General features: G+C 40.8%; 1 long non-coding RNA gene across 2 annotated transcripts in view; it reads left to right on the forward strand.

Moving 5' to 3' along the window:
• Nucleotides 1-5,629: 5,629 nt before the first annotated feature.
• LOC125376731 overlaps nucleotides 5,630-25,022 on the forward strand; it is a 28,626-nt gene continuing 9,233 nt past the window's right edge. The window contains exons 1-2 of one of the 2 annotated variants that reach the window (XR_007219221.1): nucleotides 5,630-5,742; nucleotides 18,432-18,553. This is a non-coding gene — a long non-coding RNA (uncharacterized LOC125376731). The remainder of the gene's footprint in view (nucleotides 5,743-18,431; nucleotides 18,554-25,022) is intronic. The other variant, XR_007219222.1, reaches the window with a different exon arrangement.

The following is a 25,022-nucleotide window of genomic DNA, read 5'->3' on the forward strand; positions in this document are numbered from 1 at the left end:
GCTCCGGCACCGACACGCTCGGCGTAGTTGCCTTTACGGAGGAGACGATGGATACGTCCGACGGGGAACTGAAGTCCGGCCCTGGAGGAGCGGGACTTGGACTTGCCCTTGACTTTTCCGCCTTTACCACGTCCTGACATATTGGTAGTTTAATCGAGATGCTACAACACACGAATAACCAAGAGTCGCTAGAAACCAGCCTGTTATATACGGCCAATACAATGCAGCCGGCCGCGGATAGGATCGAAACGGCGATTTTGCCGCGTAGCTTGTCTTCTCCGACGTCCGCGCGCTTAAAACTTCCGATCCGATCCCCTTGGCCGCTGTATAAAGCTCCGTGAACGAGATTTTCCCCCCACATTCTCGCACTGCTTGAATATCAACATGCCACCCAAGGTTAGTTCGAAGGGAGCCAAGAAGGCCGGTAAGGCAAAGGCCGCACGTGTCGGCGACAAGAAGAAGAAGAGGAGGAGGAAGGAAAGTTACAGCATCTACATCTACAAGGTGTTGAAACAGGTCCACCCCGATACCGGTATCTCCAGCAAAGCTATGTCCATCATGAACAGCTTTGTCAACGATATCTTCGAGAGAATCGCCGCTGAGGCTTCCCGTCTCGCCCACTACAACAAGCGATCCACCATCACCTCTCGGGAGATCCAGACCGCTGTCCGTCTCCTCCTCCCCGGTGAATTGGCCAAGCACGCCGTCTCTGAGGGCACCAAGGCCGTCACCAAGTACACCAGCTCTAAGTAAACAGTTCATTTACGGACTTTTACTTACATCAACGGTCCTTTTCAGGACCACCAACTCTCACAAAAGAACACCTGAAACATGATGAAAACCAAACGCACAAAAAAAAACAACACATGTATTAATATTACATACGTATTAGAATTACAATATAAATATTTTTTCGCCTCTGCAAACAGTATTTACTGGCCAAATGACTTGATAAACAACCTCTCATATAGACAAATATAATACACAAAACTATAAGACATAGGACATTAAGGCACATACTTACCGTGTATACACAATAGTGTCGCTACACGCGCGAATAAACAAATGCACATATTCAAATGACGGGGCATTTGCTTGTGTACATTATGTGAGTGAGTGAGTGATCTATCAATAAATCAATCAATCCACCAATCAATCTATCAGTAAGTAGGTTAGTTAGACTGAGCGATTGAATAGTTTGTGTTGTGACATCTAATTGGGCGGCGTTAGGGCCAATCTCGGTAACAACTGAGATAGGTAAGCAAGTAAGTAACAAGTAAGCACATTACTAGACCATGTTGGGAATGTTTTTACACTGCTGTTACTTAAGGCATACCTAAACAGTGTGTTTTTACTCAGCGAATAATGTTGTTACAAGTAATGTGTAATACTGCACATAACTGCGGTCTGGTTGCTCATTCACAATATGCACGTGTAATGTATGAATGTGTATGTATGAATATGAATATGAATATGAATAATATAATGATGACGATTTGTTTTCAAAATCAAGTTTCAAGGATTCTTTTGGGGTATTTGGTGGTCCTGAAAAGGACCGTTGAGAGTGTTGGTGAAAACACAAAGTTTTCAACCGCCGAATCCGTAGAGGGTACGTCCCTGGCGTTTCAAAGCATAGACGACGTCCATGGCAGTGACAGTCTTCCTCTTGGCGTGCTCGGTGTAGGTGACGGCATCACGGATGACATTCTCAAGGAAAACCTTGAGGACACCACGGGTCTCTTCGTAAATCAGACCTGAGATACGCTTGACACCACCTCTTCTTGCCAGACGACGGATGGCGGGCTTGGTGATACCCTGGATGTTATCACGCAAAACCTTCCTGTGACGCTTAGCGCCCCCCTTTCCAAGACCTTTGCCTCCTTTACCACGTCCAGACATGTTTACTCTGAGAGAATGACAGACAGAATGCCGTCCGCTCGCTGCAATTCACCTTATGTAGGCGAGGCGCGGACCTCTGAGAAGACAACCAAGCATAACGATAGCACTATTTACGCTGTAGACAGCATAATAAAGATAAATACACGATTTTTTTTACGTGGGCATGTCAATTAGCACTATTGTGTTCATATATGTCGTGTTCGTTACGCGTCATTGTCGCGATTGTCGGTTATTACAAGTAATTGATCAAGGCGATGCCTAAAGTTTTACACTAACATCGCATGTATTGAGACTCGCTCACACAGCCAAGCCGAGGCCGTACGACGACGAACGTGAACACAACCAATCAGCATGGCTGCTCACTGACCAATCAACGGCTTCCCCGCGCAAGTCCGACTCCCGTAAGAGCGAGCATTTACTCTGTTTGGTTCAGTTTCACTTGTGAATCGAGATGGCACGTACAAAGCAGACAGCGCGTAAATCCACCGGAGGAAAGGCTCCCCGTAAACAGCTGGCCACCAAGGCTGCTCGTAAGAGCGCCCCGGCTACAGGAGGTGTCAAGAAACCTCACAGATACAGGCCAGGAACAGTCGCCCTTCGTGAGATCCGTCGTTACCAGAAGAGCACCGAGCTTTTGATCAGGAAGCTGCCCTTCCAGCGTCTGGTCCGTGAAATCGCCCAAGACTTCAAGACCGATCTCCGATTCCAGTCTTCAGCCGTCATGGCCCTGCAGGAGGCTTCCGAGGCTTACCTTGTCGGTCTGTTTGAGGACACCAACTTGTGCGCCATCCACGCCAAGCGTGTCACCATCATGCCCAAGGACATCCAGCTTGCCCGCCGTATCCGTGGGGAGAGAGCTTAAACAGCAGTCCGCTCACATCTATCATAACGGTCCTTTTCAGGACCACCAAATACCCCAAAAGAATGCTTGATTACATAATAATGAAAACCCTCTGCCCTCACTCACTCACTCACTCACTCACTCACTCACTCACTCACTCACTCACTCACTCACTCACTCACTCACTCACTCACTCACTCACTCACTCACTCACTCAATCAAGTTCATTATTACATATTCTAATGAATAGAAGTATCTAGCAAAACAACACATACATACAAATGTTTACCCCGAATATGATACGGGGTATATAATATATATCTAAATATATCTATAACATGTAAAATACAATGTATTGTATTGATAACACACTGGCATGTACATATATACACAGATAAAACCAGCGGAACGCCGGACTCACTCGTCTCAGCTTGTATATACTGTATATAAGTGAACCCAAGCCGGCGCCCGGCGCGGCCGGGTCCGGGTCCGGCGTTCCCCAAAAAACGCTTCAGTTTAGTGCACAGGACGCGTAATTACAGCAATTAATGAACTCATGATGTTACAGTGGTAGTTTGTACCTGTCTATAATGCATTGCACCAGTATCCATAGACTTGTGCTTAACCCTAACCCTAACCCTAACCCTAGCATATTTTGACCCTAACCCCCTAACCCTAACCCTAGGTCATCAGAAAAAAAATATATAGGTAGGTCATTTCTACATACAACATAGGCAGACAACATTTAAGTTCAACCGCGATCCCAATTTTACTGTATCTCAACTCAAACCTTCAAAAGTTGTCTCCCTTCCATTACATGCACTGTACACACGACCGATTCGATTTACCCAGTGACACACATGTACAATTATAACAACAACAATCATCATCATCAACACCACCATTCTATCGCAAACGGGTTTTTTCCCCTTATTACTATACATTATGTATAATATATTAATAATAAAATAGGATATGTGTGTATCGTATGTATATCCTATATACAGTGTAAGTAACTATAAGCAAGCAGGGAATATGTCGTTTGTTGTTTTGTTTTGTTTTGTTTTCATCATATTTGCAAGCATTCTTTTGTGAGATTTGGTGGTCCTGAAAAGGACCGTTGGAGTAGAAGAGTGGGCAGGATTTTTACTTTCCGGCGGACTTCTGGGTCTTCTTGGGGAGAAGAACAGCCTGGATGTTGGGGAGGACACCACCCTGGGCGATGGTGACTCCGGACAGAAGTTTGTTCAACTCCTCGTCGTTCCTGATGGCCAGCTGCAAATGTCTGGGGATGATTCTGGTCTTCTTGTTGTCTCTGGCGGCGTTACCTGCCAACTCAAGAACCTCAGCGGCCAGGTACTCCAGAACGGCAGCCAGGTAGACTGGGGCTCCGGCACCGACACGCTCGGCGTAGTTGCCTTTACGGAGGAGACGATGGATACGTCCGACGGGGAACTGAAGTCCGGCCCTGGAGGAGCGGGACTTGGACTTGCCCTTGACTTTTCCGCCATGATATTGCTGGAATATTGCTAAACACGGCGTAAAACCCTAGTCACTAAATTTTAAATAAATGCAGTCCCGGCCTACCGGCATATATTGTCGAAGTTGATAGTAGATGCCGTAAGAGGAATGCTTACACATGCAAAATAGAAATAAATACGTGAGGCAAAGACAACTAAAGTCACGTTTGAAGTCATTTACAAGGGATACACATAAGGAAGTGAGAGAGATACGCATAAGGAATGTGTGGATTATATTCCTTCCTTGTATGACTTATGTGTATCACTTGTAAACGCCTTTCAAAGTGAGTGAGTATGTTATATGGTTTTACTCCGCTTTTAGCAATATTCCAGCAATATAACGGCGGGGAACGCCAGAAATGGGCTTCACACGTTGTACCCATGTCGGGATTCGGGTCTTCGGCGTGACGAGCGGACGCTTTAACCACTATGCTACCCGTCCCTTTCAAAGACTTGATACGACCTAAACATGGCGATGATGCAGTAACATTGATTCTCCCCATTAAGAAGGAGGTATATACTCCGAAAACTTCTGTTCCTCATGATAAATAAGTTGACATATATTCTGACGTTTAAACTGACGTGGTGGTGAAGGTTTAACCTGTCCCGTCCTACACACATTCACCAAACCGAAAACGCACATAAGCCCAATCACATAGTGCACTTGCACCTAAAATATTCCCCTCTGAACGGCCACAGTACACAGTTGGGGTACAATTTTACACCTGCGGGTAAAGTGCCGAGAAATCTCCGCTGTGTAATACACTACCCAGAGGCATATTATAAACCATACAGGCTTCGTGGGAAAAAAAGTTCAAAGAACTTTTTTTTATCAACGACGAAGGCCGCAATAAATTTCAATTTGTGTAGCGTATATTTCGTAATGATAAGTGGGAGTAGTTTTCTACAATACAGCCTCGCGTTAATGAAAATAGGGGTTGAAAAGTCCAGAAGTGGACACAGACCTTTGTGGACACAGACCTTTGTAGACACAAACGACAATGTGCCAGCCATGAATATTAAACCAACCAATAACTACTATACTATTTTAATTCTTGTTGGGAACGAAGGTGGTTAAATTGAAGAAAGATTAAACAAGCACTATTAATACACCTTTAGTCAGGAGGGGGCTTCCTGTGACAGGTGTAAAAAAGTAATTCAAAGATGGACTCATGAATACAGTGCCGTTTTTTGAGTAAAGATATTAGTGGGGACAAAACTGTGTTACTTTGCTTTGGCCTTAAACATCATGACAAGCTTGGCAGCAATGGAAGTGACAAGCCATAGAGAAGCGTAGTGATATGTATGTGTATTGTGATGTGCCATAACAACTCAAGCTGATGGCAATGGTCAGTGCCGCTACCTGGATTGGATTGGATTGGATTGGATTGGATTGTCGTTGAATTTAGGCGGAGTTGCTTGACACAGTCGATATACATATGCAGTCGACATTGCCGACATCGTCACACAGGTATATAACAGGTATATGACATTACTATGGTATAACTACTGCAGTAGCTAGGGAGTACATTGTGCAACATATACTCGGCGGGAGAAACGTGTTTAGTCCGCTAGTCCTTACAATGATAACATGTAGAAAAAATTGGCAATTTTCTACAAGTACTCATGAAACTATTGGTCATTTTCGCAAGGACAACAATACTGGTACTGGTACTGGTACTGGTACTGGTACTGGTACTGGTGGCAACGTGTGCATGTTTTTGTGAACAGAGGGCATATATATGTCTTATGTCTTCTCACATGTTCTATTCACTTGAAATAGAACACACTTAGTTTAATAAACTCAAACTTAAAAAAATGGTACATATCATATCATATCATATCATATCATATCATATATCATATCATATCATATCATATCATATCATATCATATCATATCAAAATGTATCCAATTTTTTAACTGTCAGCAAAGAGCGAAAGTCACAAAGACATTACAATTATCTACAACAAGAGAATAACAATACATCTATGTATGTAAACATACGTAAATAACTGAGGTGCCGCAGAGAGTCAGAACTGGGCTGTGCGTAGTCCTGCACCATGGGAATATATTTATTTTATGATACAAAACCACAAACAATCAAAGTATACAAAAGCAAGTAAAGGCCAGCTCCAGCGAGCTCTATTCCACAGCATAGGGAGTCAGGAAGGATATTGTGTAATATAAGATTTCATAGACTAAGTTAGTCTAGGCTGTTGTGTGCCTATGCTTGGTTGGAGAGTGTAATTTGGTTTGTTTTCACTTTGTACAAACTTTGATGAGGGAAGGATTAAAACTTTTAGTCAGCTGAATTCAATTGTGTAGTTTGTTTCACTGATCAATTTGTGAATTAACAAGATTAAGTATTGCTCCATGGATTAGCGTCCAACGTTTAGAACTGTGCCTGAGTTGGCTATGTGGTCATGCATGAGTGGTTTCTATAGGTCCCTACATAGTCTGTGTGGTCACTGACCCGTGTGATCTGTGTGGGAGATGGGCTATCAATGGGCATAGGGGTGTTTGGGTTGGGACAACTTGAGACAGTATTACAATAATAGCAGTGTGAGAGGTATCATAAGCCTGGGAGTTTCTGAGTAAGTATACTGGTTTCCCCTGTGCACTATTTTATGATAAAATCATAATATGTCTGTAATATTTGTGTTTTACTAAATGAACTAATTAAGTTACCGTATTCGACATAATAAGCGCCCAGGGCGCTCTCAAAATTAGAAATAGGGGGCTCTTATTAGAATATATATTTTTGAGTTCAAAGAGCGTAAATTTCGTGGTTTATGCTGAAATGTTTATAAACGACAGATATATTTTTCCAGAATTTAATTGCCCATAATTAAGGGTGCATATAACAAACGTATTATGCACGAATAAATAGCCTTGTGTACATTTATCAATCGGAAGGGGTGCTAATTGGGATTGTTCACTAGCCAGTATATTAACAAATATCGCCGTGGGCGCTTATTAGAGCGGGGCGCTTATTACGTCGAATACGGTACTATGATAATTAAATGTAATATAATTACTGTTATAATAATGTGCTCATTATGTTTTCTCTACCTCATTTATTTCTATATTTTTGTCTGTAATGAATGTCTAGACAATTGCACGGCCAGCAGGGGGTCAGTCTAGTCTGGAACAAACCTAGTCCCCATGGTTCTATGTTTAACGTAAGTCTTGTGATATATATATTTGCCAACAATACCTGCTAGCAAAGTGAGAAAACCCCAGCACAACCCTGCTATTTAAACAATAGATTGTATTGTTGGCTATTGATACATGGTGGATGGCATCAACCCACTTCATATAATTTTATGAAACAGGTAAACAGTAAACAATGGCCATAAGACAGGTACACAGGTATGGATGACATGTTGATCAACCCAATTTACTGTTAAAGGGGTGCGCAAAATAAAAACAAAAAAACATTTTCTTTGCATCCTTTATTATCTTTGACTGAATGGATGTTCATTGTTCTAAAATGTTCTGAATAAGTGGGTAGGTGGGTAGCTTAACAAGAGATGACGATGTTTCAAGTATGCCAAACGCTTTTTTAGATTCCAAAAAGTCTGAAGTAAAGTAAAGTATTGTTCAGTTCAGTTCAGTTCAGTTCAGTTCAGTTCAGTTCAGTTCAGTTCAGTTCAGTTCAGTTCAGTTCAGTTCAGTTCAGTTCAGTTCAGTTCAGTTCAGTCCAGTCATAAAATATCCATAATTGTGTTAACTGATACACAAATGTGATGGTGAACTTCATGTTGAACATAACGACGAAATAGATTTGATAAAGTCACTTCCAGTAAACAAGATCCAGATGACATCAATCATTGCTTATTGAAACATCGATTACCAACCATTCAATACGCCATAGTATTGTTCGATTTGTCTTTGCATAAGGGGTTTATTACAAGAAGACAATATGGTATTAGTGATAACCAGCTGGTTCCAGACTAATCTCACAAACAGAGGCCAAAAAGTAAATGTTAACAGTTCTCAGGGGTCAGTCTTTGGTCAATTATTATTTTTATCTATATTATTGACATATGCTTTGAAGCAAGAAAAACTTACATATTATTATTTAAGTAGATCAAACTAGCCTAGAATGCATTGTTTTTATCAGACCGACTTAAGAATATGCCTCCGTTGTCTGGGACAGTTGCTCTTCTTATAATGCTTATGAATTAGAATTACTTCAACTTGAGGCAGCTAAATTTGTAACAGGATTAAATATTCCTCCCATTGCAGCCTATATCACTCAACTGGATGGCAGCCAGTAGTGTATAGAAGAAACATCTACCAACTATGTATGTAGTATGTATGTATGTATGTATGTATGTATGTATGTATGTATGTATGTATGTATGTATGTATGTATGTATGTATGTATGTATGTATGTATGTATCTATGTATGTATGTATGTATGTATGTATGTATGTATGTATGTATGTATAAATAAGCAATGTCCTCCACATGTAACTGATGTTATACCACCAGCTGTGTCACAGAATGTCAATCATGATATGAGAAACCACCACTATTTTATAGTACCATTTGCATGGACATCAACGTTTAAATGTTGTAGATGTGTTAGGCAAATACAATAATGTACCATCAGAAATAAGGGATAGTTTGTCAATATCTGAGCACCTACATCATGACCTGTGCACTATAATTGCGATGAGATCTACAAATATATTGCACTCTACATTGAGGCACTCTAAATTTTAACTTGTTTCGTGTTAAATATACAATATCCCCAGATTTATCTTCTTGGAATGTACCTTATGATGATGATAGGGAGTATTACTTTCACCTATCAATAATACAATTGTAAATTGTTCATTTCCATTATGCAATATTATGTTTAACTGTATAGAGGGAGTAGGCGATAATAAATGTTGCTCTTGTGCCTAATCCCTTTGTGTGTTTGGGGACAAAACAATATGTTTAATAATTACAAGATGACTGGTACAATATACACAGATTTATTTACATGAACATAATATATAAATAGCTAACAAATATATGCAATAATGGCAACAAACAAACAAACAAACAAACAAACAAACAAACAAACAAACAAACGATGACTCCTGCTGCTGCTGCTGCTGGTTTAGTGTTAAAGAGGTCACCTTCTGCTGTAGCAGTTGACTGACCTGTCTCTCTTTGGCACTTGTGTGTGAGTAGGTTTTAACATCTATTGACAGTTTTAGCATAACATTTCTGTTAGGGTGTATTGATATGATGTGTTTTTTATGTTTTCTTTTGCTGCTCTGGTTATAGATGTTCGAGTAGCTGTCTGAGATTGAGATAGTTTGGCGTATTGCCAATCTTCACTTTTGGAGCAGGGGAGGCAGTACCCAGACAGCGGTAGTACGGTAGCCGGACACTCAAACATTTATTTATAGCTAATTAGGTAACCTGCTGATCTTTTTCTGTTTTCCCCATTTAAAAATATGTCTGTTAGAGATAACTGTCCATGATCACCTTTCTAACATGACCGCCACACCTGTACGTTTATTGCTAAGCAACGCTGTTTTCAGTCTTAAATTAGTGTTTTCCAAGAGACTAATTTTAAATTGACTTTTGTGTAAGATAGGACTTTAAATATATGACAGTCTCAGCATACAGAATCTTCATGCATATATATCATAAAGTAATTATATTTTATATGTCTACATTAAACCTATTCATAAGTAGATTTTCTTCAAAACGTTCTTAATGTGTCATTATCTATTATTGCATTTAAATTTTATTGATTTTTAAAATATCTATAGAATCTTTTCTATTTATTTTATCTACTAATATATTTTACAACATTAAGGAAGTCAGCCAACATAAATAAACCTTTGCTTAACCTTGAAATGTAAAAGCAGTCACCACTCACAGAAGTGGGAAAAGCGCCTGTATATTTTGTTATTCCTCAAGCTAGACTCTGCGATAAAATAAAACTAAAAGTGCCAATGGAAGATCAAAAAGATGAAGAGGATGAACTTGTCAAAAGGGTTATACAAATGGTTGTGCCAAAATAGACAGTATATGTTGGTGATACCTGTATGTCAGGTTATCAAGACAAACATATACATGTTCCTATCATTTAAAGATAACTGTAGGATTATAAATTTGCATCTTACATTGAAATAAATTACCTAATATGATTATAGTGTAGCATATGTTGTGTGTGAGATATAGCCGAAACACAACTCACCATTGTGAATTTAAATACCTGTACCTGACAACAGGTTTGATGGGAATGCAATGTAAAATGATGATGCTGAAGGTGTGACCACCATCACATAGACTTGAAGTCTGAGCTATTGTTGGCGTAATGTCAGCTGTGTAACAAGACAGAGGTTTTCAGCTCAATATTTAGGACAACAACATTATAGGCGGTGGTCATAGGCAGGACTATATTGTTTTCACGCTTTGTGCGGGGATATTGTTGAAGAACATATTGAACGCCATCAGGACGTGGGGTGCTAATTCTACATTATCATTGTAGATTTTGAGTAACAGCTTACTGTGGGTGACATTTTATCATATGTTTTAGAAATAGTTCATATTCATTGTTTACCTCATAGCAGATGTAACCGGGGCATGGTGTTGACATTCAGTAACAAGTGAGCGATGGATGCAGGTTGATTGCTAAATGGACATACCTTGTGATAGTACTTTTGGTGAGTCTGGGGCATGAGATGGCGACTTCACCTTTCCATTCATTTGAGTATGAGTATGGCTTTAGGTGGATGTTGGGTTGAGTTTGGTATAGCCATTTGTCAAGAGTGTACACCCTTCTTCACAGACTGCTGACCTACATGTTACATGTTACATCATTGGTCTGGATTGGTTGACCAATCACAACAAGCTTCGAGTGTGGGGACCGACCATGTTGGGGATTAACATCTAAGGTTTTGACACTAACGAGGAGCTATGTGACATCTATTGTTTTAGGTGATAAGTCCAAGGTCATTAGAGCACAGTGTAGACTCTTTGAGTACAGAGGTAATTAAGTGATGGCGTCAATGTTATTTTTAGGATATCGTTGTTTGAGATGTTTACCCTTTGACACTAACGAGGTGCTGGGTGACATCTATTGTTTAAGGTGATAAGTCCAAGGTCATTAGAGCACTGTGTAGCCAGAGGTAATTAAGTGATGGTGACAATGTTATTTTTAGGACATCGTTGTTTGTTTTTCATTTTGGGGATTAAGGTTTGTTTACATTGATACCTACACCACAAAGTGGGTTAACCATTGTTTCATAGACATAACTAGTGACTGTGTGACAGTGTATTCATTGTTTAATATTTACAACATTGCAATGCTATTTTATTCTAAAACCTTATTTATTAACCTATATTTTTAATGTATAATAATATATGAGACTACCATTTTTTAAAAGGTATTTTACTTTAAGCATTATTGCAAGACTCATGTTCATATTCAATGCCCACGATAGTTCACAAGCATAAGATAAACTCACGTGAAGCATACTCTCGTGAGGTGCAACACATTTTGTTATTGCATCATTTATTTCTGGTTTAAAAATATTTTTATTTCAAAAGAAATATGGATTAGTAAACAACAAAAACTTGCTTATGTAAATACCTCTCCAGATAATAACTTTACAACAGCTGGTTATATGTAAGACAGTGCTAAACTTAAACATACTAAATGGGCAAATGAAATATATGAAGCCAATACAAGTGGTGTCTGACAAGATACAGCAGTTTTCCATTACTACATGCATAAAATTAAGCTACTCGAATCTTTTGCTTTTAAAAATAGTCACGTTTGTAGAACTGCTAACTAAACTACTGCCATGTAATATCGTTTTTAAATCATACCCATGTGTGTAGAAATACATAGTGTTACTGATATTATCAAATTTTTGACAGGTATAGAAAAAGTGAATTGTGTCTTCAAAGTGATACCCACAAGTGCAGTCTGATATGTCTGATACATGTCGTCTAAACTTATCAGCATTTAGGTCACTGCAGCCGAGCCTAAGGCGACAGTGGACAATTTTACATGATCTATGATCACATTTTAAGTCAAAATTATTAATAATTGTATCAGAACGATTAATAAAGGATTTGAATTCTTTTAATGAGCAAGAATTAGTAACTTCATTGGGTAGAGTGTTCCACAGGTTAATCATATCCGGAAGAAATGATTTAGCATAGGTCTGGGTTCTACATTTGATTGTTTGTTTGTATGTTAGATCTATTCCTAACGTTATAATTGCTATTATCAGAGACTGGCCTTGGAATGAGATCGTTGCGATATACAGGTGAAGTGCTGTTTTTCATTTTGTAAAATGTAATCAATTTGAAGCGGTGTCATGGTTCTTTTAAGGACTGAAAGCTTGTTTCGTTATAAATTTTAACATGACTGGTACCCCGAACCGCCCAACAAATAGTTCTCAATGCGTCCAAATGTAAATCCTCGAGTAACAATGATTGTTCGTTTGTACAGTTGTCCCAAATATGACAACAGTAGTCTAAGTTTGGTAGTATAAAAGAAGTGTACATAGTTTCAAGCGTATTTCTTGTTAGACTGTATTTTAAGCTCCTTAGGCAGTTGATCATTGGACTGATTTTTCTAATAATTTCGTTAATATGTATTTTCCATGAACAATCAGATTGAAGTGTAATTCCTAAATTTTTATGACTTTGTACTTGTTCAATAACAGTACTCTCAATGTATAAATTTGGTCTAAAACCAGAATTGACTTTGCGACTGAATGTTATAGTTTTGGTCTTATGAGGATTGAAACCTACTTGCCATTTTCGGGCCCAGTTTGAGATTTTTGCCAAGTCATTGTTGATACAATTTGCTGCAGAGATTTGGTCATCAATGATGACATATATAGATGTATCGTCTGCGAACAGGCGTATATTACTCTCGATACCTTCAACAATGCCGTTTATATAAACAACAAAAAGCAGTGGTCCAAGGAGGTCCCTCCAAGAACTGACCCTTGGGGGACCCCAGCTTGTACAAATTTTGATTCTGAGGTATAACCATTAATGACTACTTTTTGGACTCTATTTTCTAAGTAGCTTTCAAACCATTTCCAAAGATCACCTTGGATACCGTAAGCATTGAGTTTATGAATAATTCCTTTGTGCCATACTCTTTCAAAGGCTTTGCTGACATCATAAAAAAACAGCTCTGATTTCTTTACCTTCATCTTATGCCCTAGCAATAAAATTATGTAGGTAAGTGAGTTGATAAGATGTGGAATCTCCAGGCACGAATCCTGACTGTAAAATTGTCAACAATTTGTTTTCTCTGAAAAAGTTCAACACTTATTTGAATATACACTTTTCAAAATCTTTGGCTAAGCAACATGTGAGCGCTACAGGTCTATACTTTGAGCATCGCATCTACATTGCCTTGTTTGTGAATTGGTGTTACTGATGCTTGTTTCCAAACTAACGGGAAGGGTTTGTTTTTGAGCCACAAGTTAAATAATTTTGTCAGGATCGGAGCTAGACGAGTCGCTGTTAATTTAAGTAACTTGTTACCTATACCATCTGGCCCTGTTGCCTTAGTTGTATCTACAGAAAGAAGAATATATTGAACTTCTTCTAGATTTAAATTCACAGATAGTAATGGATCGTCGATTGTATATGGTCCAATAGATGGAAGGTCAGAATCGGGGTTTGTTACTCTTGCTTGATCAGTGAAACATTCATTTAGGACATTGGTAATATCTTCAACATCATGATATAAAACATTATTTGATACTATTGAGTGACGGAAACGACAAATTTTCGGTGTGCGTTTTGACATATGTTTTAACTAGTCGCCACCAGATCTTAGTACCATATGAAGTATTCATGATGTTATCTATTTTTAAGTCATGAGCTCTTTTGGCTGTTCTGACTGATGATATTACTTTATTCCTGCAAAGCCTAAATTTTACCCAATCTGACGGTTGATTTCTGTTTTTAGCAATTTTGTGAATATGATTACGTTTCCTAATAAGAGAGAGTATGTCGTTATTTATCCATAGAGGATCCTTTGTTCGTATTGTGACAGTCTTAGTTGGAATGTATTTATCAAATATGTCTTTAAGTCTAGAAGTCAGATCTTCAGTGATAATGTTAATATTATCAGATGAGAATAGGCTATCCAGGTCAATCTCATTAATACCTTGATTTATACCATCTGCATCTGCCAAGGGAAAGTTATATATTTTTCTCTTAAACGCGTAGTTTCTGGGTATAGTTTCTTTTATATGAACAAAGATAGGGCAGTGATCGCTACAGATTGGATCAAGTACACCAGAAGACCTCTCATTGTTTACACAGGATACAAATATTAAATCGATCAAAGTTTTAGAATTAAGAGGTGAGGTGAAATGGGGTTTAACGTCGCGTTCAAGATTATTGCACTTATATAGCGACGTGCATGTACGTGTGTGTGTTTGTGTGGCTGCTTGTACTAGTCCGGACTGATGCCGATTTATAGTGCTAGCACACTGAGATACCATGCCGCAGTTTAACATGTCATTGAATATCCCACTCAGACACAGTATACTGACTCCGAGCCGACCAGTCCTTGTTTTAGCCCCTTAATGCTGAGCGCCAGACAGGGTAACAACAAGTACCATATTTTAACGTCTTTTGGTATGACACGGTCGGGGATAGAACCCCGGACCTTCCGCTCTCCGGGCGGACGCTCTACCACTAGACCACGGAGATTGGATCAAGTACACCAGAAGACCTCTCATTGTTTACACAGGATACAAATATTAAATCGATCAAAGTTTTAGAATTAAGAGGTTATTCTTGTAGGATCTGTAATTATTTGTTTTAAACTGTACATAGTTTGTAAATGTTCAATCTTTTTAGTGGTTTATGCCGAAAGCCTGAAATGTTTTGTGTGACAGATATTTTTTTCAAGAATTTAATTGCCCAGAATTAAGGGTTCATATAAACACACGAGTGCGTATTATATGCGTATAAATAAGTCTTGTGTAGGTTGATCAATCGGAAGGGGAGCTAATTGGGATTGTTCACTAGCCAACATATTAGCAAATATTGCCGTGGGCGCTTATTAGAGCAGGGCGCTTATCACGTCAAATACAGTAATTGCAATTCTTGTGTTAACCGAACCTGGACCGTTCTTAATTGAAAAAAAAAGCAATAACTGTTGTTGCATTAAGTGTTTAAGAGGTCGCCTTCTGCATAAGCAATTTCAGCTGACCTGTCCCTCTTTGGGACTCCTTTGTGTGAGTAGGGTACACATATCTATTGAGAGTTTGGTATTCACATGATTTCTATTTTCTTATATTGATATGATTTCATTTTTATGCTTGGCTGCTCTGTTTATATGCGTTCGAGTAGCTGTCCATCTCTCAGAAATAGAGTTAGTTTGGCCTTCGCTATTGCATCTCTTGGCTTTAGGAGATGTATGACAGATAGCAGATCTAACTGCAACTCTTGTTTTAACCTAGCACTGGCTGGGGCATGGTCTTGGTCTTGACATTCTGGTAACAAGTGATCAATTGTTTCAGCCTGATTGCAAGATGAACAAACCTTGTCATAGTGCTTTTTGTGACCGAGTCTGAGGTGTGAGATGGCAATTTCAATTTTCTTTTCATTTGAGTATGAGTTTGGCTTACCGTATATGACCGCGGATAAGCCGACCCCGTAGATAAGCCGAGGTGTTAATTTGACCATTGAAATACGAAAGAAAATGATATGACCCGCAGATAAGCCGAATCAGGAATTGAAAGACAAAAAACACTGCGAAGTCGGACTGCAAGACATGTGCCGGTACTCGCAGATATTCAAAAATATAAGATGAAAAACGTTGTAATTATATTGAAAAAGTCATTATTATTTCTAATAAAGATTTAACAAACCAGTCATCCACTTTCATAATGTGGGAAGCTGTTTCTCGTGTTTTTTTTAAATCTCATAATGATCGTTATAGTTGCCATCAACAACCAAGCGCCATTTTGTGAATCGGTGTATATAGAATTCTGAACCCGTGAGAAAATATATCAGCTGGAGCGAAAACTCGCAGTTTGAATTCAGCATCGTAAGCATGGCGTTTTCGTTTAAAACTCATGATGAAAATGTCAGTCAGTAAAAATATACCAACTTTTATAACCCCCTTTACACCACTATTGTATGTACTTACTTACTTACTTACTTACTTACTTACTTACTTTGGTGCGCTTTCCGACTGATGCGTATTTCGCACACGGGCCCGGCCAGGCCATTTAATGTGTTTCCGAAAGGGGCGAAGGTGGTCTGTGCAACCCAAGAGGGGGGTTTTAGGGGTTGCTTATATAGAATTTGGGAATTTTGAGATTTGGAATAGATGCCGATGGGATTGGGGAGGAGAACTAAGGGAGCTGGGTATGGTGGATGTTTGTTTGTTTATGTGATTTTGATTTGGTGAGTTATTGTGTTTTAAGATGCGTTTTATTAGTTCCGTTTTGATTAAGAATACGTATGAATACGTATGTTGGACCTTGGGTTGAATTTTGTATAGCCATCTGCCGATCTTACTTGCGTCCCATTGGGCTTGCCATTTTTCTGCTAGGGAGGCTTTTATTTTGCTCTTTTTTCTCTTGTTTACTAAAGGGAATAGGCTGTACATACGCTTTGTGTAGAGCTAGCTTCACCAGTGAGTTTGCTTTTTCATTTGCATGAATATCTATGTTAGAGGGGATAAAACACAGTTCCACCTGTTGCCCTTGGTCCGATAGTTTTGTATATTCGTATAGAATATTGTTGAGTGTGTTTGGCCTGGAGTTTGAGTTTCTGCCACCGATGGCTTGAAGTGCACCTAGCGGAGTTCCGGTTTGAGTTTGAGTGCATGATGAATTGCCTCCAATTCCGCCGTGAATACTGACTGACCATCAGGCAGGTGAACCGAATGTGCTTGGGGTTTGGACCTGTGGATATGGATACTGTTGTTGGTAGGATTCTTGGATCCATCAGAGTATATATGGGCCCAGCTGTTCCAGGTAGTTTGAATTTTAGTGATAGCTACTGATCGTAGTAGGGTTGGGTTTTCTTTTTTAGTGACTTCTGATGTTTAAGTAGTGTCAACTTTGGGAGTCCAGGGAGGGTGTAACCGTTTGTAGTGACTTTCTGGAGGCTGAATGTCATCACAATTGTGACTTTGGATGAGTTCACGTACTAATATCCCAGATGGCTTTAGTGAGGGATTTCGTCGAGCTAGGGCTTCATCTTGAGTGTTTTTGTCTTGCCATATCTTTTTAACCAAAGGGTTTGATGTTTGTCCCCAGAATGATAATATTGCCTGCTCTCTTCTTGGGAGTTTTCCTGTTTCTACTTGTAGTGCTTCTAGTGAGGTGCCTGTCGCTGCGCCTGTGGCCAGCATTAGGGCTTTGTATTGTATTCTGTCTAGGCAGCTCAAGACAGTATTTGATGCTGAGTGAAAGGCCTCACAACCATGGTCTGATAAGAGATTTGTAGAGGTCCAGCTGAGTGTCCCTCGATGTGCCCCAAGATGTGCCTGAAATTGCCCGTAATACGTTCAGGTCTTTTTGACATCTGTTTTCCACATATTCTATATGTTTGCGCCAAGTGAGGCGTTGAGCAAGGATCACCCCAAGAAATATTGCAGATTTTTCCAATTTGATTGGTTTGCCTTTTATGAAGACACAGGATATCATAGTATGTTTCCCTGGCATTTGAATAGAACTTGAACAGTTTTTTCACTTGAAAGGGTGAATCCCCATTTATTGCACCATAGATATACTCCGTCCAGGGCTGACTGGAGTTTTTTTATGATTTGTGAAATATCTCTGTGCTCTACCCATATTGCTCCGTCATCAGCGAATTTAGAAGTTTGGTTAGGAAAGTTGACCAGATCAAAAAGATCATTGATCATGATGTTGAAATGGGTTGGGCTTATAATTCTGCCTTGTGGCGTGCCATTGTCCAGTGACATAGGATCAGATTGATTGTTCCCTACTTTAACTGATAGTGACCTGTCTTGCAGGAAGCTGTCTATGAAGTTTGCCATGTTCCCTTCTACTCCGTTTTGTGCCAGTTTTGTGAGGAGTCCGTCATGCCATACCATGTCGAAGGCTTTGCTGAAGTCCAGAAATACTGCAGCTATGTATTGTCTGTTTAATTTAGCTTTTTTTATTTCATTTTCCAGTCTTAGAATATGATCTAGACGCGAGTGTCCCTTCCTGAAGCCACTTTGGTGTGGTTTGATGTGGTTGCCAGTTTCAAGATGATGCATGAGCCTTTTCGTAACCATGGCTTCCATGGCTCGAGGTGAGTGAGATCGGTCGATAAGAGTTTGGTAGGACTTCGTCTTTCCCTTTGCTTTAGAAGCGGGAAAAAAAAGAAAGAAGCAATTAATTGGGTCCCATTCCCAAGCACTTGAAACTTGAATAAATGCAGTGCTATTATTGTAGCACTGTATCAAGATGTCCCAACCCAAACACCCTTATGTCCATTGATAGTCTCTCCCACGAGTCAGGGACTACCCGGAATACGCTGAGACATGGAGAAAGCACTCTTGCATGGTTAGACCACTCAGGCACAGTAAAGCTCTGGAGATTAGACAATCGGGGCTATGATACAGAGAGCGGTACTTCCCACCTTGTTATTGGGCTGGCACTAACCTTGGTGACATATTTTTTGGATTCTTGGAAAAAAATGACAATATCACAACAAACGAGCTTGTATGGGTGTATGTTAGATCTTAATAAGTCTAAATTGAAGTATCATCATCATCATCATCATCATCATCTGTAACATACAAGACTTCAAGCTACCTTACCATAGCCATAACTATTTACAAAACTATCCAACCAAACAGACACAGACCAAATCCACGACACAAACATTGACACTTTCAATAAAAACCTTAATGATAAATTACATGAAATAGCTATAAAATGCATCCCCCACAAACCACACCCCAAACCCATCCCAGTGGAGCTCTGAAATTGAAAAAACAAAAACGGTTCAAAACTACCCATATTTATAAGTAAAACAACTTATTAAGGCAGCAAAGAAAGGCCACTGGCAATCATTTTGTAACACCTTACAAATTGGCAATAATAATTCCAGGAGACTGTGGAACAAATTTAAAGCCATAAAAGGTACTTAAAAAAACCACAAGTTTACCCAAACATTAAGGACCTATCCACACATAAAGAAAAAGCTAATGTTATTGCTGCCCATTTTGTTAAAACCTCACCAACTAATCTCTCTCCCCCACCCCCCCCCCTCCCTCCCAAATTTCATAACCACCATCACAAAGCATCCCACATACACCGAAAGGCCAGACCTCTCCCGCCTGCCTATCAACAAAATACTCCACATTCATGAACTCGTTCAGCCTTGAAAAAGAAAAATACAGCCTCAGCCCCAGGTTTAGATAACATCAGCTACATCATCTACATCAGCTACATCAGCTACATCATCTTAAATAAAGTTCCCATTAAAATGCTAAGGTTACTCCTTCAATTATACAACAAACTATGAACAACATGCAAAACCAGGAAAACCCCAAAATGAGCCTGACTCTTACTGTCCCATATCACTACCCTCACATTTACGTAAAATTCTAGAATCAATTATTAATAACAGGCTCAAACATATAAACAACCTTATTAGCCCTGACTAGAGTGGCTTCACAAACAATAGGCAAACTTTAGACCACATTTTACATTTGGAACAAGACCTTGGCCATATTTATAGACTTTAGTAAACTTCAGATATGGTTGGGTTGGACACAATGGCCTAATTCAAAAACTAGAAAATAGAGTCATTAATGGGAGATTTTTAAATTTCTTTCACTCCTTTTTAACAGACAGAAATATATCACAGTTAAAAGCCATGAAGCCTCATCAGATACCCACCCATTAGAAAATTGTACCCAACAAGGTAGCATATTGTCGCTGACATTTAATTTCATGATAGACATTTTTACCAATTCCATCAAAAATAATAATCTTTCAACAGCAAAATTTGCAGACTTTTATTATGGACCTCATCATCATCATTAAAAGTCATTAAAACTAACATCCAGTCTCCACTTGACAGCATTAACAAATGGGCTACTAAGTGGGGATTTAAAATTAACCTTAAAAAAACTATTGGCATGCTTTTAAAAAAAACAACATATGATAAATTACACACCCAAACTTCTCTTAAACAATGAAGAAATCACATTCCAAAAAGAAGCAAAATGTCTAGGAGCCACATTTGACCAACACCTCACCTGGACATATCATATATAAAAACTGGTCAACTTTTGTGAAAAAGATTTAAATCTAATGAGGGCCATCAGAGGCACCAACTGGGGTTCAGACAAACAAACACTTCTTAGTAAATACAAAACACAAATACAACCAAACATTGATCATGCCACTCTGGTTTTATGTGGCATTTCTATAAAAATTTCGAAAATAATGATAAGCTAAAATCCGTACAATATAAAGCCCTAAAAATAGCCACTCGTACCAGGACTGGTACTTCCCATAATGCATTACTGCTGATGCATTACTACACTTTCAGTCACTCATCGCAGACAACAAACCAGATTAAATTACTGGGGCCATACATTACCCAAAATACAAAACACTCACACAAGATGATGACAACATTAAGAAATGTACAATCCATAAATTCGAAACTCACCCAGAAAAAGTCCCTTACATTACCCTCTTATATAAACTGGGCTCACTAAAACAAATTCAAAACAACCATTCTAAAACCTGACTCGACTTAATCAACAATATTATCCATTTAATTTCAGAACTAAAACTAACAAGTAGATGTATAAGCCTACTATCTGTACTTGGCCAATCTAACACACCTGGAAACAACATAGCAGACATTGCAGCCAAGTTAGCAACAACACACACATCACCACCTATTGATTTCCATACCTCAAAAACCGATTTGAAATAAAAAATTAAACAATTCATAAAAATTCAAAATTTCCAAGACCTCATTCAAAATTCAAACTGCAAACTGCAAATGTCAAGGTCACATAAACACCAGTCACTGCCACTACCATAAGTTGCCTCCCTACCTTGCCACCTCAACCACCCAACCCCACCCCACCCCACCCCACCCCACCCCACCCCACCCCACCCCACTCCACTGCAACCCAACCCAACCCAACCCAACCCAACCCAACCCACCCCACCCCACCCCACCCCACCCCATGGTGCCACTTGAAGTTTGTAGAAGCAAGTGTGAGTTTGATTTCAGTCAATTATGGTTTTGAACTTTTCCTCCAGATAGTTGTGAAAGTGTATGCATGTGTAGAAAGGGTGTAATTTCAATCTTTCATAGGGCCTCTTTGTATGTGAACAAATCTTTTGTTGACAATGGCTAACTTAGGTTCTACCTGCTGCTCTATGAACTGTAGAGGACTGCCAGATAATGCCAAGAGAAAGGATGTTTTTAACTTTTTATGATTTAAAGCATACTCATTTTATCTACTACAGGATACACATTTTACAGAGAGCAGGAACCAATTATAACATCACAGTGGGGATTTGATTGCATCTTCAATTCCAAAAACAGCCAGTTAGATTCCATGGTCAAAGGGAAGTAACTCTTTGGATGGGAGTGCTACCACTGAAAGGTGTTTGGTGATCTCTCCCTCCCTCCCTCCCTCCCTCCCTCTCTCTCTCTCTCTCTCTCTCTCTCTCTCCCTCTCTCCCTCCCTCTCTCTCTCTCTCTCTCTCTCTCTCTCTCTCCCTCCCTCCCTCCCTCTCTCTCTCTCTCTCCCTCCCTCCCTCCCTCCCTCCCTCCCTCCCTCCCTCTCTCTCTCTCTCTCTCTCTCTCTCTCTCTCCCTCCCTCTCCCTCCCTCCCTCCCTCCCTCTCTCTCTCTCTCCCTCCCTGTACATTGTTGTGTGGCTAACATGGAATAGAAAAATAAACTTGAGGATATGGTCATAACATGTACTGCAGAAATATACAGACATTGATAAATGCAGCACGAATTACAAAATGATGACACATCTTTATTTTTATAGCACAGGGGGTTACAGTGGAATAATGTGATGTAATAAAATTTCAGTAAATAATTTTTTTGACAAGAGTATAATTTCATTAATGTTGTGTAGTTTTCAGAAAATATTTTATGTAAAGTTCAATAATGATGTTTGACATTTTTTCAAAGGTCAATTTTTAACCTATCCGGCATTACTGCTTGATTCATTTACTGCTGTTTGGTGACAAAAAGATGATCTGCGTGAGGTCCAGCTGCTAAAGTAACTGGCAGCACCATCACACAGTTGACGTCACATGACAGCACATTGCTGCTTTGTGACCTCCTTGAATAGACGTACTGTTGTCTCCCTTGTGGAAATAAAACCTATTGTGTCTGCTTGCTTCTTTACATGGTTTCAACTTTCATCGTCTGCTGTTGTAGACTGTTTATGGTAACCATGTGCCCTGATGTGTCCTGTTATGTCCTGGTATGTCCCAGGTTCCTGACTGAATGGCCGACCCTTGTCCTCTGTCCCTCCCTCCCTCCCCAGTTCCGATGTCGATAAATGGTCCACACTTTGGTCTCACCCGAACTCGCTCCCACCAGACCTCCCATGATGACAGATTTCGTGGCAGCGTTAGACGGTCTCTCACTTTGTCGTTCAAGGCCCCTCGTTTTCTTCAAATGACTTTCCAGTCCCACTCCTTCGACATTGCGGATGGAGCGCACCTTTGGATGAGGACCTGCATGGAACGACCATGTAAACTGCCATACTTTGTATGCCAGACACACACCTTGCCTTTGTGAAGTCAGAACTCTGTCGATCGCTCAAACCTCTCTCGACACTCGCTTTGAACAGGATCTATCCGAGAACAAATACTAATCGGAAGACCACCTGCAGACTGTCATGGCCTTTCTGCTCTGACTTGTCAACTATTTGCAGAACCACTTATGGGCCGCTCTGATGGAAATAACTGGTACCTGACGCCTGGGGTACTTGGCTATATATACACAGACTTCATCAATGTTGTGTGGTGCCTCCGGAATCAGGGGACTCTCCACTCTCCCTCCCTGTTATACCAGACCTTCCGATCCTCCAACCTGGTGGCCAGACTGGACCGGCAATGCCTTGTTCAGCACATCATAGGTTGCAAGAACAGACAGACGGTGTGCCCTGTCCAGGCCAGACTGGACCGGCAATGCCTTGTTTAGCACATCATAGGTTGCAAGAACAGACAGACGGTGGTCCCTGTCCAGGCCAGACTGGACCTGCAATGCGTTTTTTGACTGTGTGCCCTGTCCAGGCCAGACTGGACCTGCAATGCGTTGTTCGACTGTGTGCCCTGTCCAGGCCAGACTGGACCTGCAATGCGTTGTTCGACTGTGTGCCCTGTCCAGGCCAGACTGGACCGGCAATGCGTTGTTCGACTGTGTGCCCTGTCCAGGCCAGACTGGACCTGCAATGCGTTGTTCGACTGTGTGCCCTGTCCAGGCCAGACTGGACCTGCAATGCGTTGTTCGACTGTGTGCCCTGTCCAGGCCAGACTGGACCTGCAATGCGTTGTTCGACTGTGTGCCCTGTCCAGGCCAGACTGGACCTGCAATGCGTTGTTCGACTGTGTGCCCTGTCCAGGCCAGACTGGACCGGCAATGCGTTGTTCGACTGTGTGCCCTGTCCAGGCCAGACTGGACCGGCAATGCGTTGTTCGACTGTGTGCCCTGTCCAGGCCAGACTGGACCGGCAATGCGTTGTTCGACTGTGTGCCCTGTCCAGGCCAGACTGGACCTGCAATGCGTTGTTCGACTGTGTGCCCTGTCCAGGCCAGACTGGACCTGCAATGCGTTGTTCGACTGTGTGCCCTGTCCAGGCCAGACTGGACCTGCAATGCGTTGTTCGACTGTGTGCCCTGTCCAGGCCAGACTGGACCGGCAATGCGTTGTTCGACTGTGTGCCCTGTCCAGGCCAGACTGGACCGGCAATGCGTTGTTCGACTGTGTGCCCTGTCCAGGCCAGACTGGACCGGCAATGCGTTGTTCGACTGTGTGCCCTGTCCAGGCCAGACAAGCTGGCTCCCGCTAAGTGGCAGCAACACAGCTGTTCACCAGGATGTGCTGAACGATGGACTGCCCAAACATAGATCTGTTCACCAGGATGTGCTGAACGATGGACTGCCCAAACATAGATCTGTTCACCACATCCCAGAACTGCCAGCTGAAAACCTACATGCGGATCTGGTAGCTGTGGCAGTTGATACCCTCAGCATTCCCTGGGGAGGACTAAGTGTGTATGCTTCCCTGCCTCCAGTTCTCCTTCCCAAGGTTCTTAAAAAAATACAGGCAACTCAGAACCTGACTCTCATTTTGGTCGCGCCCTGGTGGCCGGCGAGAAGTTGGTCAGTCGACCTCCGAGACCTCGCCAGAGCTAGAACTTCTAGGTTGCCCATTCTCCTGTTACATCCTTACAGTAGGTTGCTACACCCGACCCCCACATGGGTTCGTCTGCACACCTGGCACATCTGCAGAAAGCCCTAGGAGCCAAGGGCTAATAATTGAAAGCAGCCAAGGCTATTGCTGTAGGCCACCGTGTGCCTACACAGGGATGTATGACAACAAGTGGTGCTCCTTCCAGGCCTTCAGCTCAGAGAAACAACAGGTCTTGCTGTGCTCGTTTCATCTTGGAGACCAGAGAGCCAAGTTCAGACTGCCTGTGTGGGAGCTGGTGTTTCTACTGGCTTTTACTACCGCTGCACGGGTCAGTGAGCTACATGCCCTCGACGTGT

Source organism: Haliotis rufescens, unplaced genomic scaffold (genome assembly GCF_023055435.1).
Source record: "Haliotis rufescens isolate VD_foot unplaced genomic scaffold, xgHalRufe1.0.p SCAF_72, whole genome shotgun sequence".
NCBI classification, from domain to species: Eukaryota; Metazoa; Mollusca; class Gastropoda; order Lepetellida; family Haliotidae; genus Haliotis; species Haliotis rufescens.